We start from the raw sequence: 14,736 nt of genomic DNA on the forward strand, positions 1-14,736 counted from the left end.
GGAGTGTGGATTTATTTTACACAATGGGAAGTCACAGATCTTAACGAGGTGAGTGACATGATGCCTCGGTAGGCAGAATATTGTGTCCCATTCCCCGCACCGCGCTGCCTACCCAAAGATGTCCACATGTACATTCTTAGAACCTGTGAATATATTGCCTTATATGCCAAAAAGGACACTGTGGTATGATTAAGTCAAGGGTCTTGATGGGGCACCTGGGTGGCACGGTCGGTTAGGCGTCTGCCTTCTGCTCAGGTCATGATCTCAAGGTCCTGGGATCAAGCCTGGCGTCGGGCTCCCTGCTCAGCGGAGAGTCTGCTTCTCCCTCTGCCTCTGCCCCTCCTCTCTCGCTCACTCTTTCTCTCAAATAAATAAATAAAATCTTTAAAAAAAATAAGAGTCTTGAGATGGGGAGATTATCCTGGATTATCCGGGTGGGCCCAATGTCATCACAAGGGTCCCCATAAAAGGGAGGTGGGAAAGTCAGACTCAGAAAAGGACGTGTGACAAAGGAAGCAGAGGTTGCAGCGATGCAGGGCCATGAGCCTAGGAATGCAAGCAGCTTCTAACGCTGGAAAAGGCAAGAGGAAGATTCTCCTCTAGAGCCTCTAGAATGAATGCAGCCCTGCCAACACCCCGACTTTAGCCCAGTGAAAATGACTGTGGACTTCTGACTTCCAGAACTCTAAGAAAATTCATCGATCATGTGTTAAGCTGCTACATGTGTGGCAGGGCCCTACAGCAGCAATAGGAAACGAATACAATGCCTCTGGCTTCTGAGTGCGGAACGGCTAGAAGGGGGATCAAGGGTAGAACTGGGAGGCCAGCTGAGATGCCGGTACAGCAATCCAGATGAGGTGGGTCTGTGCCAGAGTAACGGTGGCTGCATAGACCTGCGATAAGGAGACACGCTGGAGATGTATTTTGGGGGTAGGGCTGCCAGGACTTGCCGAAGTCCCTTAGCTCCTAAACCAGTCTTTGTTTTGGCAGGAGCTGGAACCCATGGGTACCGTTTGGCACACTAGAGTCCTCAGTCCTAGGAAGCGAATGCTGCTTTACTAGGTAACTGATTTGACAAATAAATAATTAACTCACCAACCAGAAACTTCTAGCCAATGGGGAAAAAAAGCAACTCAGAGCCTGGACTGAACAAGTCTAAAGGCAAGCTCTTTGGTTTTGGACTGTCGTAAAGAATGGAAAAGCAAGGCCCAAGACAGCAGCAGACCCAGAAGTGAATGACCTTGAGGGGAAAAATGTGCTTGTGGTCTAATTCCAGGCTCTGCAGAATTTCCTTCTTATGAGAAGAAGAATGATTTTCACTGTAGCAGAAAGGAGAAGGAAAGAAATCGCCTCTTTACCCCAATAACATTTGTCAGACCTCTCTGAGCACCATCCCCCACTCCTTCGTGCCACCTGCAGGCCAGGGCCCCACCTGCTACTACGATGAGACATTCCCACAGGCAAGATTTCCGACTGTGGCCTCTGCCCACAGTCCTTGTCCTGCAGCCCAGAGCTGTGTGGAATTCCAGCTGGAGGACTGAGGACCTGGGGAAGGGGGACATCCCATGCGAGACCAGCCATGCTGCCCTGTCACACAATAGGCATTTCCTTCCCCCGCGAGAAGACTAAAACAAGCCTTCGCTCCACCAAGGCTTCCATGACTTTGCTGGAAGGATTTCCCTAAAATCTCCTCCCCGACCCTGGCTCCACACCCCAGGTCATCACACCTTTCTCCATCAGCACCCGCAGCCAATCTTAGCCACCCAAGGAGGTAACTGAGCCCAGCAGACGGGTCTCAGGAGCTGCCGCGTGATTCCCAGATGTCTCAGTTTGCAGAGTTGTGTTTTCCTATGTGTGCCGCACACTGCTCCCCCTTCCCCCCAAGAAACCCTTTTTGAATCCCTAAGTCTCCCCAGGAACGAAACCACTTGTCCTCTCCTTGCAGAGGCTTCCCATCACGAGGTTCTGCACAGCTGAGGGAGGAGGGGAGCCTTCCTCACTTTTTCCATCGGCAGTGTGGAGTGTCCTGGGGGAAGCCAAGGGCTCAGCATCTAAGTCCGTTCTGTGGGGTAAAGGGAAGAGGGAGCTGTGCAAATGAGATTCAGAACATTGCATATCCTCTCTCTCTGTCCTCCAGATCTCCTGGCTTATGCTTATTCGCCCTGTTCCCCGTTGCCTGAGGGTATTTTGCTGCTCCCCACTTTTATCACAGAACTTAGGAAGCCTCACCTCACCCCAGATGAGCCTAACGTTCTCCTCGCCCTAGAGAGCCAGAACAGATCACTCTTCTGGTTTTTTTGTTGTCGTTGTTTTTTTAAAGATTTTATTTATTCATTCGACAGAGAGACAGAGACAGCCAGCGAGAGAGGGAACACAGCAGGGGGAGTGGGAGAGGAAGAAGCAGGCTCCCAGCGAAGGAGCCTGATGTGGGGCTCGATCCCGGAATGCCAGGATCACGCCCTGAGCCGAAGGCAGACGCTTAACGACTGAGCCACCCAGGCACCCCCACTCTTCTGGTTTTTTTTATGTACACCCTTTTGACTTAATGGTCCCATTTCTGCCCCAAACCTGTCACTCTTGACTAATGCCACACCTTCCTCCTTCACGTTCCCTAGATCCCCAAAATGATTTGTGGATTAGTAGCTCCATTTTTATCAATAATGAAAAACAAACTACTTTGCCAAAAGAATAACCCAGATGCCCGCTGCTCACAAAAAAGGTGCCCTCTAGCTCTGATCCCTCCCATCAGAACCACACTTCATCCCTGGTCTCTATTTTAGGAAGCTTTTCATCCCACAGGCCACAAAGGCAACCAATTGCCTGAAGAGAATAGCTTTGTGATGAACACAGAGGTCACTCTGGATACGCTGTGCTGTTAGTTGATTACACACTTTTCCAAGGCTGTCCTTGGTACAGATGCAATGAATGCTAAATGGCATGTGCTTCTCGTTCCAGCAATTAGTTTTGATCTCTCTGGCTTAATGCTGTGTCCAGTTGTTCTGAAAGAGAAAAGAAATGCCCTGCCTCTGCACCATTTATTTTTATATATGCATTCATTGAAAACTTACTGGGGCCTAGTCCTCTCCTAGGCATTGTGAGGGAAAGGAAGGAATCACTCCCCACCCTCAAGAAGCCAATAGCATGGAAGAGGAGGGAAGATGTGTAAGGAAAATATGACATACAGTATGCTGCAGTATTTGGAGGAGGGAAAGAGCCCTTCCTTTGTTCAACAAGTATATGCCATGCATGGTTTAAGGCCTGTGGAACTGAAGAAGGCAGAAGAGGTCCCTACTCTCATGGCAGAAATGATCATTGCACTAGTAAAAAATTAAATATACCAAGTGAATCTAAACAGTGATAAATACAATTAATGGAATAGGAATGGGATGAGATGGAAGTTAGCTGCAAGGAGTTCTTTAGGTAGGCCTCTCGGGAAAGGTGACCTTCTCTCTGAATAACAAGATGGCTCTAGCTGTACAAGACCTAAGAAAGGAACAACATGGGCAGAGGAAATAAGTGCAAAGGCACTGTGGTAGGCACAGTTTGGGAGTTTTAGGAGAGAAGTGACAGTTCGGTCTCAAAGAATGGGTAAAATGACATTTCAGGAAAATAAAATGGCTTGAGCAAAGGCACAGAAGTGGGAAAGCGTGAACTGCTTTCAGTGGGAAGCAAGCACAGATTTGAATCAAGGTCTGGTAAAACCTGAAATTCCGAAGATAAGATGAGGGTAGATTATCTCTGGAGAGCCTGGGGCCAGGCTGTGGCTACAGAGTGGATTCTATAAGCAGGGAGCTCTGCAGGTTTCAGAGTCTCTGCCTTGATAAGAAGGTGTGTTAGCAAGATTTCTCCGGCGTTAGTGGGAACTATTTTTGCCTTTGACAAACAAATATTCATCGGTGCTTCTGTGGAAGCTTCCTATTTCCTGATAAATATTCATCTTCATGCCTAGGTGTCTTGTCAGAGGCTGGCTACACAGTAGTTTGAAGTAGGGATGGCAATGTAATTTGTGGGGTCCTGTGCAAAATGAAAACGTAGGGCCCTTTTTTCAAAATGCAGTTTATAAGCTTTTTCCTTTCTTCAGCTGTCTCTGTCTTGACTTGTCACAGTGTTTTGTATTATTTAATATGAAATAACTCCCTCAAACATGAGGATACTTGCCGGGCAAGCGCAGACCCTCCCAGGCACGAGATGCCTTCCTCTCGACCCAACACCCAGCACCCCACAGCCAGCTCCCCACAGCTGGGGAAGTCAGCAGTGGCCCCTGGGTGGGAGCAGGAGAGCAAGAGGCCAACACTCCGTCTCACAAAGGCAGGCAGGTGGAACCACATGTGAGCAGAGGCGCCAAGCTCCTGGCGCACGCTCCATTGTTCCATCTTTACTTACAAAACATAAATTCAAAGATAAAATATTTAAGAATTCCAAGATGCTGGGCGCATCCTTCTGTGTGGGGGGCTGTGTGAGAGGGCCCCGGTGGCGTGCCCATGAAACCCATCCCAGACTGAAGCCTGAGGAGAATGTACTGCCTCTCAGGATATAGATTTGTTTCCCTCAGAACTGAAACTCAGTGAGCTACTGACCTTCAGGAACACATGTGCTGCCGTGGTTTGATGAGACGATCGTGTGTGTGTGTGTCAGGGGGACTGAGTGAAGGGTACCTAGTTCTTCAACTTGCTGTGAATCTACAATTATTTGAGAATAAAAAGTTCTGTACCAAAAGCTTTCACACATGTGCTAGTTTTCTGAAGGAAAGAAGGAGGGAGGAAGGAGCCTAAGAGCGAGATTGAGAAGATAAACTTAAAGCCACTTAGAGGTACTTGGCTGGACACGAAAAGTTACCACACGCATGCTCAGCTGGAAGTGCAAACCTTGTGCATGAGCCGGGATGGGATGACAAGAGAGTGGTCAGGCTCACAGGCAAAGGTGACAGACTAACCAGCTCGTTTCTGACATTTATCCTATTCGAACCCACCAAATGATCATTTACTAATTGCTCACCAAGTACAAGGAATTCGCTGCACTTGGCTCTCTGGCATTACAATTCCAGACAATTGTCTTTTATGCAAGGAATGTTTTCCCAAGAATGGATGGAATCCAAGACTAATCTTGACAGAGAATGGCAGGTATTCCTAATTACCAGCTAAAGAAGCACTATCTTGTGGCAACAGAGTAAACAGAGTGCTCTTGATCCAAAAGTTCTGAAATTTTTGTTGATTTTTTAATTTGGGAGTATTTACCTTATTTCTGATTTTGTGCTTGATGTTTACATAACACTATTCCAAATTTGCATAATTCAAATTGGCATGAAAGGATCTACACAGACCCAAAAGGAATATTGTTGGAATTTAAAATATATATAATTTTATATAAAACATATATAATATATATATAAAGCATCTAGCACAATCTTTGCAGCAAATGGGAAGAAAATTAAAGAGACCCATTCTTATTGCTGTTATATTCAATAATATTTCCAATAAATCACAATTTCCAATTCCAAGAATAGTATCTCTAAGCTACAAAACTGGGGCAGGTTTCATTTTTTTATCTGTAGAAGTAGAATAAAAGTACAGCTCATAGAGTTAAAGCATTTTATAAGAAAATACCATTTAGCACTGAGGGTCTAAATGTTTTTCCACTGAAGAGAAAATTAATACCTAGTCAATTCTGCTTCTGTGCAAAAGTGGAACAGAATAACAAATTAAACCAACATATTATCCCAAAACTTTGGTCTAGTCAGCAGTTAGAACACCTCTTCCATTATGTCATTTTTCTTTGCTCACATCATAGGGGAAGGACTAATAATCAGTGAGCTCTCTGAATTAAAGGCGAGCAGTGGCAAAAGCACTCTGTAGGATCATTCCCTAAACTGAGATAAATAGCCTACAACGTCCTTCACTGGGTGACAGCTAGTGAGTGGGGGACCCCTGAAGCAGCAGAGCCAAGACCAGGGCTCCGAAGTTCAGAGCGTGCAGCAGCATCTTCATGGCCACCCTTTGGCTCTAGCCATTGTCTGTCCTGAGTAGCTCATCCTCCAGGGCCAATCTTCTATCTTGGTGGGGCCTCAAGGATTGAAAAAGGCTAAAGCCACCAGACAAGTGCGCTTCACACAATTCCAGAGAGGAGAAAATAGAAAACTTGTCTCTGAAGCAGTTATGTCATATCTGTGAAGAAACACAGCAAAATGCACTTATCCCAACAGAAACTGGTGCTGGATACCAGGACTATGGGCTCCTTAACAGTTGTCTGCTTTGATCATTGTGTGTTTAACTGAGTACTTCCTCTGGTGTCTTGGCTACTATCTGGGGAAAAACCCATAATCCCTGCTCAGATGGAGCCCGAATCTACCCAGGTCCATAAGACCCACATGAAACAGTCTTTTGAATGAGAGATTAATAAAGAGTACCAGCACTGGCTCTCACAGACTGGGACCCAGCCTCAGTCCTGCTAACTTGCTACCTGGGAGGACCCAGGTAATTCAGTGAGCTTTTCCAAACCTTTCTCCTGAACTATAAGATGAGGGTAATAATAGCCCTGACCTCCCAAGGTGAATGTGAACATGGGACATAGTAAATCTGGCCTTTATGAAATAAATCTCATTTCATTGAGACAGTCTCATGCTGTGATTGGTAAGTCTTGGTTCACCTCCTGGATTTACCACCTATTAGCTGCATTTCCTTGGTCAAATGACTTAACCTCGCACGTCCCCATTTCCTGGCTTATAGAATGCGGATAATGCAACCCCTCACAGTGAGATTGTTTTATAACCTTGCCAGAATCAACAAGGAGTATTAAGACAATCCTTTCAGATGTGAAGAATCAGGGCCGGTCTGCTGCCATTTTATTCTTCACACAAGACAAGGCCAAATGACATTCAGAAATCATCTACATTATTTTTAACAGTATGCTGGTGAAATTTCTTCTCCCTCTTCCAAAGGTCTGAGCCATTTAGATTTCTTCGGTTGGACAGAAAGGGGTTTGTGAGAAGCTTCCAGTCAACTCTGTGGACATGACAAAGCAACTAACGCAAAGAGGGAGAGGTGCTCTGACCCTTTCTCTACCTCCAGAGTTTCACAGTGGATCTCAGGATGCGCTGTCTCAATCGAGGCAGGTTCAATGGGAAGATTTCTATTATTTATTAGAAATACTAAACCTGCAGGCACTATAATTTTCAGATGTCCAGAGAGGTTTCTCACAGGACATATTACACGTCCTCTCCTCCCAATAAGTATCTGTTGTTTATCTTCCAAGAAGGGGGCACCCTGGTCTTGTGGCCTCTTATTTAAGAATGAGAGACCATAGTTCTGATTTGCTAATCTCATTTGGTTCCTTAAAGAAAGAAGAAAAATTTTAATTATATAGTGAGAGAAATAAATAGCTCCATACATAGAGTATGTGATGAAAAAACCTTCTAAATGAGATGATTAAATGATTAAAAGTATACAGCATAGGGTCTGGTTCACCATAAGAACTCAATCTCAATAAATATTAGTACACACACACACACACACACACCCCAAATGAGGCACTATATAGCTTAGCCCTCGGTGATATGGCACAGGCATGCTTTGCAGGAAGAGAGAGAATGGTGATGGCTGCAAGAGATAAAAAGACTTCATGAAGGGAGAGGAATTTGAGGTTGGCTAGAATACGAACAGGAAGAGTAGAGACAGGAGGGCATGAATGGTGAGGGAAACTGAGTGCAGGTAGAGAAGGAATGAGGGGGGGTGTGTTCCTGGGATGGACACTGAGGATGATTAATTAAACTGATAGAAATGGTGGGTCAGGTTATAGAGGGGATTGGGAATCAGCAGGAAAGACTTCATGGGATTTTTTTTTTTTTTTAGATTTTATTTATTTATTTGAGAAAGAGAGAAAGCATGAGTCAGGGGGAGGGGCTAAGGGAGAGGGGGAAGCAGACTCCCTGTTGAGCAGGGAGCCTGACATGGGGCTCAATCCCAGGACCCCGAGATCATGACCTGAGCCGGAGGCAGACACTTAACAGACTGAGCAACACAGGCGTTCCCTTGACTGGATATTTTTTGATTTGTTCATGAGTCTATCAATCTGGGTCCAGTAGGAAGACAGAAATAACACAGTGTGTTAGTCAGGGAAACGTGTGTGTGTGTGTGTGTGTGTGTGTGTGTGCACTCAGAGGGAGATTTTAAGGAATTGGCTCATTGTAAGGGCTGTCAAGTCTGAATTGTACAGGGCAGCCCAGCAGGCTGGAGACCCAGGGAAGAACAGATTTTGCAGCAGGAGTCTGAAGGCAGTCTGGAAGCAGAATTCCTTCTTCCTCTGGAAGACCTCAGTCTTTTTACCTTGAGGCCTTCAACTGATTGGATGAAGCCCACTCACATCATGGAGGGTAATCTGGTTACTCCTTTAAATACTAATCACATCTAAAAAAACACATCACAGCAACATCTAGCAAGGCGTTTGACTGTATGTCCGGGCACCAGAGCCTAGCCAATTTGACCTATAAAATTAGCCATCACACACAGTAATTTAAATAGAGGAAATTTAACTTAAAGAACTATTAGCCAATGATAGGAAAGTAATTATAAAGATAAAAAAGAGAACTCTAAAAGTATCTTCCTGGTAGAGAGAGAGAGTACTCACGGATGCATAAACTTGGAAACAGGGGTTCAGGCCTCATTGGAGAAGGTTGGTTGCAGTCACTGGTTGATGAAAGACTTTGCTGGGTTGGCAGGGCAGAGCTGGTGCAGTCTCGAGCTAGCAGAAACAACCCTGGGGCTCAGGTGAGCCAAGGCTGCTGGACGGGTACGTAGGGAGTCGGGAGCACTGAGGGTATTGAGCACTGCTGCAGGTGTGAGGCCCAGAGAGCTTAGTGCCTGCACTGGAACCTCCACAGCAACAAATGTCCAGGCCTGGGGGAGCTGAGGCTGATGCTTGGGCATGCCGAGTGAGTGGGTACATCAAAGATGCTGGAGCGCCACTGTGGGTGCTGCTGAAATTGGGAGTTGGAGAGGCCTCCCTCTCTGATAACCTAGTATACTTTAGGTACCTCTTAGGCACGGGGGTCCGTTTCCTACCTGTCCAGCAGCACGGGGCTGAGGAGAGGGTGGACAGAGCAGAAACCTGTGCCAGCACACAGGCCTCAGCATCCGGGGCTCCCCACTCTGCCACCAATACCCAAACTGAGAGCTGGGGAACCCTAGGAAGCTGCATCCTACAAGCACTTAGCACCAGAAGAAAACTCAAGGGCTGAGGAATAGAGAAAAAAACACAGCACCGCCCATAGGTACCAGGAGGAAGAGGCCTTCTTCCTGCAATGCCCCTCCAGAACTACGTACTGGCAAAGTTTAATTTCATGCCAGCTGGCAAAGGAAAAATATTATAATTTTTATTTATGTTTAGTATTAATATTAAAATATTCAGGTCCCAGATCCACTTTCACAAATCAGGCAATGAAGGGTAAATCTGGAGCTGAGAGGCAATAAATTGGCAACTAGTACCATGGAAGATGCAATGGAAGCAGACCTTGGGTGAGTGATATCAGGCAGTTCAAATGACATTGTCAAGACTGGACTGACATTGGGAAACCCAGCCAGGAGGCTGCCATCATGACAGGGGCATGAGACGCCAAGACCCTGGACCAAAGTGCAATCACTAGGAATGAAATAAAAGGTTGGGATGAAATATTTCAAAGGAAAAACAGAATTCTTGCTTTAGGTCATCACCCTGCCTTAGTCTGTTCAGGCGACTATAACAAAAAATACCCTAGATTGCGTGCCTTAAACCACAAACATTGATTTCTCAGTTTTGGAGACTGCAAAGTAGAAGATCAAAGCAGATCTGGTGTCTAGAGTGGATCCACTTCCTCATTCATAGACGGCTGTCTCTTATGTGTGTCCTCTCGTGGCAGAAGGGGCAATGGAGCTCTCTGGAATGTCTAAAAAAACTCTGGAGCATGAATCCCATTTGTCATGGGTCTATCCTTCATGATCCAATCACTTCCCAAAGGGCCCACCTCCTAACACCATCACAGTGAAGGTTAGAATTTCAACATATGAATTTGGGGGAGGCCACAACCATTTAGTCCATAACACACCCCAACTTACAAAAGCAGGGGAGATCTGCAAAGAGATTAGAGAAAAAGAATCACTTTCCCTCTCTTCTGAAGTGCTGAGTATGCTATCGTGTGTCTGGATAAGCATCTGAATCTACTGAGAGCCAGAACGCTCCCTCTCAGAACTGGGTCACCCCTTTCATAATGAGAGTCAGAATAGGGCAGAGTGAAGCAGGCAAAAAACCATGAGTAATAATGGGCAGCTTGGGTTTGGGAATCCCAGGTCCTCGGAATCATTGTTAAGAATGAGACTGGCTGAAGACCAGCAAATCGGTCTAAGGCTAATAAAGTCCGCGGTGGGTGTTCGTACCTGGCACAAAGTCTGGCAGAAGGTACAGACACAGTCAGTAAGCACTGGAGGAAGGAAGGGAGGGAGAGACGGTAGTAAGGAGAAAGAAATTCATTAAAGCCAGGATGTTAATCCAGGCATGACTGGACCAAAAGGCAGCCGCTTCAGGACATGATCACAGAGGAAGGCAGAGCCATTAGTAAGTACCCGGCTCCTACCACCAACAGCCTCTACCTGCGGGCTGTGGGAGATTCCAGGTCTAAGTATAACCAGAGGCAAATACTGAATCCTTCGAATCTCTGAGTAAGGGGCAGATTAACAGGAATCCAGACGCAGGAGCCAACCATTGAGATGCTCACAACTCCTTTCCAAGACAGTGGCATCCCCCAGACTCCCTCCCTTCTCTGCCTTCTTCCTCTGCTCCAGTCCCATCCGCACCCATGCCCCACCCCAGGCCAGCCAGCCCAGCCCAGCCCAGCCCAGCCCAGCGCTCCTCTCAGTAACAACCACTGCTGGTTCTGGAGCAGAACTTTCCTCCTACAGCGTCAGGAGTCCTAAGGCTATGGTAGCGATGTTTCCTTTGCACTTCAACTGAAAGTGGAGCCCAGGTGTGGGAAGGAAAAAAACCTCCATTGTTAGGTGCACTTTACATAGATAATCTCATCGCCTCCTTACAAAGGAAGATGCTAGGGGGAGCCTGGGTGGCTCAGTCCGTTAAGGTTAAGTGTTTGCCTTTGGCTCAGGTCCTGATCTCAGGGTCCTGGGACCCGGGATGGAGCCCCAGCTCCAGCTCCCTGCTCAGCGCAGAGTCTGTTTCTTCCTCTCCGTCTGCCCCTCCCATCCCCCACCCCCCACCCCGCTCATGCTCTCTCTTATGCTCTCTCAAACAAATAAATAAAATCTCTTTTTAAAAATTAATTCATAATTTAAAAAAAGAATCTCGGTTAACAAGTTTTCTAGTTCTCACTCCCCACTTTCATCGAATTTCTATACAATAATGAAAGTTAACAGAAAAAATAAAAATAATGGAAGTTAACATTTATACATCACTTATGAAATGCCAGGTGGTGTTCTGAACAGTTTACCTATGTATTAACTAAATCTTCTTTCATAAGGAAACTGAAGCACAGCGTTGAAGTAAATTGCCCGAAGCCACAGACGTGAGGCTTCAAACCCAGCTTGTCTGGCTCTAGAATCCGTCTCCAAACTAAAAATACACCGGGTTCAGAGGGAAAGTTTGTAGGGCAAACATTCAGTTACAGAGCTTAAGATGTAGACTATCTTGGTTTTACAGTGCACCTAGTAACTTCTTGACAACTTCGGAAAGGTCGCGAGTATGATTCAGATGAACTTCTTCCCAGTCTTACTGTTCTGATTGGGTGGTAGTTGCTATGCTCTGAGGGATGGTTTAGGAGCCAAGGAAAAGGGTGACAAATGAGACACGTGCTTGAGGCCAGATGCGTCTCTCCAAAGCTGTAAAGCCTGGGCGGCTCGGACTCCAACATCACTGCCACCCCTCCACCTCGCTAACTTACCCGCAGGAAGCCTGTCTGTCTGGGAGCAGCGTGCTGCGTAGGTCTGCGTGCACATCAACTCCTCCAGCCCCCAAAGCCGCCTGTGCCTCCTGGAGCCTGGAATCTCCGTGGTGCCAGGAAACAACATGATGCTGCCAGCATGTATTTATCATTCCTAAAGCATGGCTCCCCACTCCAGGCAAACTGAAAAGAAAAGCACAAAATTCCGAGTTTGCAGCCAGTTACCTCCGCTGGTGTTGGTGGCAGCCAGGCACTATAAAAGCGGGGAAAGAGCAGTAACTGTACTGCCATTCAGACAAGAGGTGCTGCAACTGTGGGGAAGGAAATCGTCATCACCTCCGTTTCTCGATAAAAGCAAAAAGAGAAACGTTAAATTCACAAAGTGTTGAATGGGAACCCAGTACCCCCCACAAACAAGAGTCTGACTTGAATGCTCACTTTACTTTCTGTCCTCCGTTCTTCACCCATGCTTTCTTGCCTACTTGGAGGGAAAAAAGGAAAGTATAAATAAACACATACATACATACATGGATGTAATAATGCTGAGTGCATCGTGAGGGGAGTGCAGTCTCTAGGGTCAGGACTTCGGTTTAATCAAGGACCAAGACAGCAAAGGTCCCTACAGTGAAAGCACTCTTGTATCTCTCCTTCTTACCTTGGCAAGGCTTTGCCACCCTCCTGAGCCAATCAGCTATGACATGGACAGAGGCCACGGTCTCACAGCTATCAAAGAGGGATGGGTGTCAGACACCAGGGAGGAGGGGATGCCTCCAAACTGGTGCCTACAGATAAAGGGCTCTGACCATCATCAATTAGGCTCTAAGAGACACTCCCTCCTCAGTCGTGCTTCAATCCGCTGGCTTTAAATATAGCTCTCTAGATGGGTATTTTATGCACCTTTCATGTGCTGTTAGGACATGCTTTCTTTCCCTCTGAATATATTTTGGCTCTGTTTTCCCCACTGAGAATTAGCTCTTTTTCATGGTGAAAGATGCCCTTTGCCCTCCTCCCTAGTTTGTAGATTTTCATGGCTGTGCCTTCAGATAAAGTGAAACACGCTGGTATCGTGTCCCCACATTTTCCCTCTCCTTAGACAAAGACGCATAACCACAAAATATTTCTACCAAGCTTAAACCAAAATTTGGACCAAAGCAAATAACTAAAAACCTCTGTAGGTAATTTTATTTTACCAGAGAGCCCAAGTTGCAGACAGATACAAATGTCCTTGTCTGTATTTTTCTTTATAGAAATAATTTAATTTAGAAGTAGATTCCCTCTGGGTTGGGTTTTGTCATTATTATTATTTACTATTTCCCTTTTCTGAGCAGTCTGACCTTTGGGGTTATTTCCATAGAAATCTTATTTCCATGATTGGCAATGTCAACATTATCCAAGGCCACCTGTCATCAATAGCCCAAGTTCCTTTGCTCCCAATTCATAGCTTCTGGACCTCACTAAACAATTCCACGGTATTGTTCTATTCAACATCTCTTCTATTTTACTCAATCTTGCACACATGAAGCAGCTGGATCTCTGTCTTGGCTCAGGAAGAGAAAAACGAAACTAGAGCCTTCCATGCCTTGGAAGGAGAATATAAAGTTGTGGGGAAACCGGTCTTAAAGAAATCTTTATTGTTTTCAATACTGACCTAAGTGAGACTTTTGGAAGAGCCAGAGGGAAGGAATCAAACAGAACCCGTTTAAGAATTAAACTGAGGGATTGAGATTTGCTTAAGGGAAGAGTTGAAGAGCCCAAGGGTATGGCAGTTAAGACAAAATGGGGTTCTAGTTGTTCTTTATCCCTAGAAAACATTTGATCAGAGAGAACGGAACTCCAGACAAAGCACTGTTAGGATTAGACTGAAAGGAGAACCTTTTCCAAACCCTGTATCTCTGTAAGAGCGGAGTTTAAAGGTTCTTGGACGGGTGCAACTGAGCGAGGAGAGTAAGACAAGACGAGTAAGCCCAGCTGCAAGAGTAACCCCACCCACTACACAGGCTCGGCGTCTATGGTCTGATTGCAGCTGCTCCCACGGCCACAGCAGGCTCATAACCATGGACAATGAGGCAGCAGCTGAGATTAGTCAAAATGGAATCTGGGCCATGACAGAGGCCATGGAAGAGAAAGTAGTATTCATTTTTTAATCTAGTCCATTCATCAATCGTTCATTCTTCTCACAAAGCTGCTACTTCAGCAGAGAAGAAAGAGCCTCATACGTGACTTAGGTACTGTGCTTGGGTGTGTGTCACAGGCAATATGAGTGTAGCCCTTTGCTTTCCCTACAGCAAAGGATGTGGAGGTCATGGTAGCTCTAGGGTAACCTGACGGTACTGATACCAAGAGACCGACATAGCGTCTATCTACACAATAGGCCCAAAGGAAAGCAGACCCAGTGAACGTTGGCCCTTAGTAAATGAGCACATCTGTCATTTCTCAAGAGAATAAAATTTCCAGGCTTTATTTGTTTTCCCATTTCTTTTTGTAGTTTGCAATGCTCTTGAGAAAATGATATAAATAAGTAGCCATTATTTATAGGCATGTAAAGCCTTTATCCTTATTAAAACAAATGAAACTGTATTCTTCTGTTTTCTAATGTCATAGTGTCGACCCTGTACAATTATTGCAAAATGTGCTACTTTCCTTATATTTACTGAAACAGATCAAAATTCTGCATCTCTGTCTCTATTCCAGAAAAGTTGATGGCTTCAGAAAATACTCTGTCTTCTAAAATGATGACTGCTACAGCCTTCAAGAGCTGACTCTAAGATCCCGCAGTCTCCCCGGTTTCTATGGCCCAAGAAGCCAGACACAGGGGAGAAATA

The 14,736-nt window shown here is 45.8% G+C and overlaps 1 long non-coding RNA gene across 3 annotated transcripts; it reads right to left on the bottom strand.

The window, feature by feature from the left end:
- Positions 1-2,399: 2,399 nt before the first annotated feature.
- On the bottom strand, positions 2,400-12,560 carry LOC121100641. Of its 3 annotated transcripts, XR_005832359.1 has the most exons (6): positions 12,442-12,560; positions 11,915-12,097; positions 10,401-10,444; positions 10,083-10,097; positions 8,620-8,821; positions 2,400-2,999 (listed from the first exon to the last, which is right to left on the bottom strand). It is a non-coding gene; the product is annotated as an uncharacterized LOC121100641 (long non-coding RNA). The 3 variants fall into 3 exon arrangements; XR_005832357.1 differs by lacking the exon at positions 10,083-10,097; XR_005832358.1 differs by lacking the exons at positions 10,083-10,097; positions 10,401-10,444.
- Positions 12,561-14,736: the final 2,176 nt, after the last annotated feature.

Source organism: Ursus maritimus, unplaced genomic scaffold (assembly GCF_017311325.1).
Source record: "Ursus maritimus isolate PB19 unplaced genomic scaffold, ASM1731132v1 scaffold_5, whole genome shotgun sequence".
In the NCBI taxonomy this organism is placed as follows: Eukaryota; Metazoa; Chordata; class Mammalia; order Carnivora; family Ursidae; genus Ursus; species Ursus maritimus.